The following is a 5,518-nucleotide window of genomic DNA, read 5'->3' on the forward strand; positions in this document are numbered from 1 at the left end:
CACTCATTCTAATACTCGAATATCATGGAATTACATCCCGGTATTTTATGGGGGAATCTGACTAAAGTACAAGCCTATATTATTATATCTTTAGTCAGATTGGGGTTCCACTCTATGCATTTTTTTCCAGGAGGTCTAATGTATCCTCAGGACGTATTTTACAATCACATGCATATAGTATGTTGACGGTGTTACCCTTATTAACCTGAGGGCGCGGCGAGCGCAATCTTTTCCCCATCCTCACAGTTTAGTGATTACATACTCTCAAGAGGGCACATGATGTCCTTTCCCAGAGTTTAGGTGAGGGGGGAGGGGGTCACCATATTTCATCACAATTTTCCCAATCTATTCTCGGGATTTTTCAACTGGAAGTGAATATTGATTTGTTTAATATTTATTTCTAACAAGCTCAGGGGATGGAGGTAGGACCACCCACCCCCTTCCCCAGTCTATATATGCGCCTCCTAACATAACTTCTACCAATAATGTAACGATGTTCAGGGGCGTAGCCAGGGTACTTTTTGTGTGGACGCCCGAGTAGGCACTCGGGAGGTTTGGGTGCCGCCTTAAGGCCCCCAATAGGGTCCAAGGCAAAGCCCTGGTGGGGGCCCAGGGGGTGAAGCCCCCGGAAGCTGGTAAATTTTACACGATTTCGATGTGTATATTCGACCCTCCTGAACGCATTTTTCGTACACTTTATAAAATTTGCTACGCAGCCGTATTCAAGGTCTGTTCTGTTTTCGTATGAAATGCGGACTAACACTTGTAAAATCTCAAAATTGAGAAAGGGTCTGTCAAATAGCGTTGTATGACGAACTCACTACAAAATACGTATGGTATTGATCCGGTTTAAAACAGTCAGATAGAGTGGTTAACTGGTTTAGACAGACCAAGTAATTGACTGATCTCTCTCTCTCTTTCCTTTTTTGTTTTTTGGCAAACATGATGTGGACGTTTGTGCGTACAAACGTACGCCTGTATGGAGCGCCAAATTAACATAAACATTAACATAAAGATATCATCAATTCAATTATTGCTCTCTTTAATTGAATTAATGCGCGCATTAAATCAATTATTGCTCTCATCAAATTAATTAATGCGCGCTTCAATTCAATTACTGCTCTCATCAATTGAATTAATGCGCGCATCAATTGAATTGAAGAGAGCAATAATTGAATTAATGCGCGCATCAAATCTATTATTGCTCTCTTCAATTCAATTGATGCGCGCATTAATTGAATTAATGAGAGCAATAATAGATTTGATGCGCGCATTAATTCAATTATTGCTCTCTTCAATTCAATTGATGAGAATATCAATTTCGTAGTATTATTGCTCGCAATAATAATTAATTTAGAGCTCGGTGTAAATAATTTGATGATCTCTTTAATTCAATTGAAGATATCTTTAAATCATTTACAATGCTTTTGTATAAGGAATTAATGCGCGCATCAATTCTTTTAGAGAGAGCAACAATTCAATTCAGGATATCATTAATTCAATTGTGGATATGTTGAATTGAAGATATCTTTAATTTTATAGTTGCGCTCTCTAAAAGAATTATTGCTCTCTTCAAATGAATTAAAGATATCATTAATTCAATTGAAGAGAGCAATAATTGAATTAATGTACGCATTATATCAATTATTGCTCTCTTCAATTGAATTGTAGCGCGCATCAATTCAACTGTTGATATCATTAATTCATTTGAAGAGATCATTAATTCAATTAAAGCGCGCATCAATTCAGCTGAAGAATTAATGCTATCATCAATTCAATTAATGCGCGCAATAATTCAGAATTGAAGATATCATTAATTATTTGAAGAGATCTTTAATTCAATTGTTGCGTGCATCAAATGAATTGATGATATCTTCAAATAATTGAAGATATCTTCAATTATTTGAGTTTATGTTAATTTGGCGCTCCATACGCCTGGCTACGCCCCTGATGTTTATATATATGTGGGAGAAAACAGTAAATTGAAAAGCCCTGTGCAGAACGTAATGAAGACTTAGAATATAAGAAATTATTCATAAAATCATGGTGACGATACCCTTATGTAATAATCCTCGTGTACCATTATTGATGTATTCTTCATACAGCAAATTAGAAAAATGTCTTATTGTACATAATCCTAATCTTTCACCCACTAATTAAATATTTTAAGATATCAAAGTAGATTCAAGCTTGCTGTATGTTACACCCCTCTCTTCCCTCACACTCCCTCCTTTTTTTTCGGTTAACGGTACATTCAAAATCTGACCATGATCATTTGATGTAATGCTTACATCTTTTCATATTTCTCTGTCATGGTAAGTAAACAATCGTAACTACTATCGACCATTTGTTTGTGTGTGTGTGTGTGTGTGTGGTGGTGGTATTTTTTTAAAAGCCTTTTCGTGGAAAATTAATCCTAAAACAAAATGGGAGGGGGTGTCACCAGATTCCACCAATCGTAACTAAACGGCCATTTCTGCGAGCGAAAAATGACCGAAACTTGACGTGAGTGATTGCTATTTTTAAATGCGGACTCAATGTTTGTGTTTTCTGTTGCACAAACAAACTTTAAATTTAGATCCGCCACTGATTCGGTTGTACTTTGACATCAAAACATAGACCTCAATGTCATATATCTATCCATATTCCATAATCACCTGCATATGGTGTTTACTAGTATGTCTCTCAAGTTCTCAACTGATTCAATACGCGAGAGCATCTTCTACGTATCTTAAAATTAAATCGAGAAAAGTTACCGACAAATAGACCCCCTACGTTGATGTTAGAAGGGTTTCAACAGTTTTGTTTGAAGTCAGTCTTTCGCAAACTTCCATGGTTGTTATGATAATCTTTTTTCAAATACGGCCTGTCGTTGGGTCGAGTGCTACCTGGTGTGTTTCATGCAGGTTTTCAGGCCCTTCTTTACACACTGATTTTGACTGTAGATTACTCCGTTTACATGATCAAGATATAGTGTTCTCCTACTAGACACCTGACTCCACCTCTGGTGTGTCCAGGGATCCGCATTTGCCCTACTCTTAATTTTGTTTTCTTTAAGGGATTTATGAGATTGATCAATCATATGGAGACGCATCGAGTGCCACCGACCGTGGGTTTCCGACGATGATGGAGACGTCACCGTTGCCGATGAAAGGCTGCAAAATGTAGGCCTATGGTCAGTGCATGCGGCCTTTGAGCAGGGAGGGGTCTTCTTCGTGCCACACCTGCTGTGACACGGGACTTCGGTTTTTGGAGGTCTCATCCGAAGGACCCACCCCATTTCGGAAAATGACAAAGCCGGGAATCCACGGACGCTTGCATCATGTATTATTCTTCATGATAAAGTTAAGTTATAATGATTTTTTAATATATGTATATGCGTTAGTATGAATTATATGAACCGGTGGATTCTGATGATGACTTCCCGCCCAGTCCAGCTGTCTATAATTTCTACTTTCCTTGTTCATATTTACAAAATGCTGACTTCCTTCTGACATTATTTTCCGTTCCGTTTCGTTTTCCATTCCGCATTTTAGCAAAACCTCAAAAATTATTGGATGTAATGCGTATATAGACTTGAATTGTCGTAAAATGGAGTGTATCAGACTGTTTTAACACTTGCATTCAAATGGTAAATCAGACCTAGTTTCTTCTTCTATATAGGACTGCTAAAGATAGGCCAACATCAGAAAATCACGCATTATAGTAAAACAGAATAAAAATAGATAAAATCTTTTTAAAATAACGAATTAAAAAAAAAAAATATATATATATATATATATATATATATATATATATATATATATATATCTGTGTGTGTGTGTGTGTGTACAAATTGATTGTGGATATTAGAGAAAACATATAGCGGAATAAATACCAGCATAGGAGTTATTGCCCTCGACAACAGCTTTTTTAAAATCATAAATGAGAAATGATCGATTATCTATGGAAAATATACACTTCCCAGCAGGCAAAGTTAGTTGGATTGACGTTGTATTGACGACGATTTCTGACGTTGGATTTACGTTGGATTGTTGTTGAAAATGAAAGTTTTTTAGACGTCTTTTTCTGACGTCTACACAATGTCAGATTTCAACGTCTACACAACGTCAGATTTCAACGTCTACACAACGTCATATTTCACCGTCACACAGACGTTCATAATCCCATGGGGATCCGGGTTATAATAGGTCTTCAATACCCCTTGCTTGTCGTAAGAGGTGACTAAACGGGACGGTCCTTTGGATGAGACCGCAAAAACCGAGGCCCTAGCTGTGTCAAACTAGTTGTGGCATGATAAAGATCCATCCCTGCTTAAAGGCCATATAAGAGCCGAGCATAGGCCTAAATTTTGCAACCCTTCACCGGCAATGATGACGTCTCCATATGAGTAAAAAATTCTTGAGCAAGACATTAACAATATACAATCAATCAATCGACATCAAACTGACACCATTTTTGCAACATCAATAAGTTGAAATGTAATCATTTGAACAAGAGAACTCTTATTCTTGTCATTTTCCTTCTTTATTCATTGTTCATGAAATAATATTCAGTCAGTAACACTATCAAATATCAGGGCGTCAAGTGAATTTTGGTCCAAAAAATATAGGACAAACCTCAGAAATATAGCACCTTTTTGAAGTAAATGTTGTATAGTTACAAATAGATGACACAAATTGTTTGTAATATACAGTACTGGTTTTGCTTCAGAATCCAACATTTTTCGCTTACCCTAAAATATAGGAATCTATAGGAATTTCACAGAAATATAGGAATTTTTGTGGAAATATAGGAATTTATAGGAATAACCCCCAAATATAGGAACTTAAAGGAAACTTGACGCCCTGAAATATAAATCAAAGTTATCATTTGATTCCATTAATTATTTTTCGACCCGGCCACCTCCACCTCTCCGGTCTGATGCATATTTAAGGTACTTCGCAACAGCCTCTTGGACTTCGTGTTCCGTCGCATTAAATTGATGAACTGCACTTGCTACAAAAATAAAGAAGTATTTATTAAAAATCATCTTTTACAATATCTAGTGGTAACAAGTTAGAAATTTAAAAATTCAAAATTTATTATCAAGGTTAAAGTTTCAGACAGAAAGACAAGTGAAAAACAAATTCATACCCCCTACTTTAGTTGCAGGAACATAAAATTTTTAATGACATTAAATTTAATGAAACTGACATAGATAAACATACCTATCACTGCCTGAAACACTGATGTCGTGCCAAATGCCATCTTCCCTCTTTGCCCTTTATATTCATAAGGGACATTACATCATTTGTCATTATCCTGAAAATGTAATTAAAATATACAGTCCATGAAACACTCTTTCCCACATTAATAGTGAGTGAATGGGAAAGTAGATCGTTACAGGGGCTTTGAAGTTACACAGGTACAGCTGTACATATAAAATCGATGTGCACATACATGTGAATAAAATATCCATAGTGTCAGAATTAAAATGCATAAATATTACTATTAATAGTGTATGTGCATCGGTAAG

General features: G+C 36.2%; 1 long non-coding RNA gene across 1 annotated transcript; it reads right to left on the reverse strand.

Moving 5' to 3' along the window:
• Positions 1 to 4,511: 4,511 nt before the first annotated feature.
• LOC130054221 (uncharacterized) lies at positions 4,512 to 5,518 on the reverse strand. The gene is made up of 2 exons (XR_008802508.1): positions 5,211 to 5,518; positions 4,512 to 4,998 (listed from the first exon to the last, which is right to left on the reverse strand). It is a non-coding gene; the product is annotated as an uncharacterized LOC130054221 (long non-coding RNA).

This window comes from Ostrea edulis, chromosome 4 (assembly GCF_947568905.1).
Source record: "Ostrea edulis chromosome 4, xbOstEdul1.1, whole genome shotgun sequence".
Classification (NCBI taxonomy): domain Eukaryota; kingdom Metazoa; phylum Mollusca; class Bivalvia; order Ostreida; family Ostreidae; genus Ostrea; species Ostrea edulis.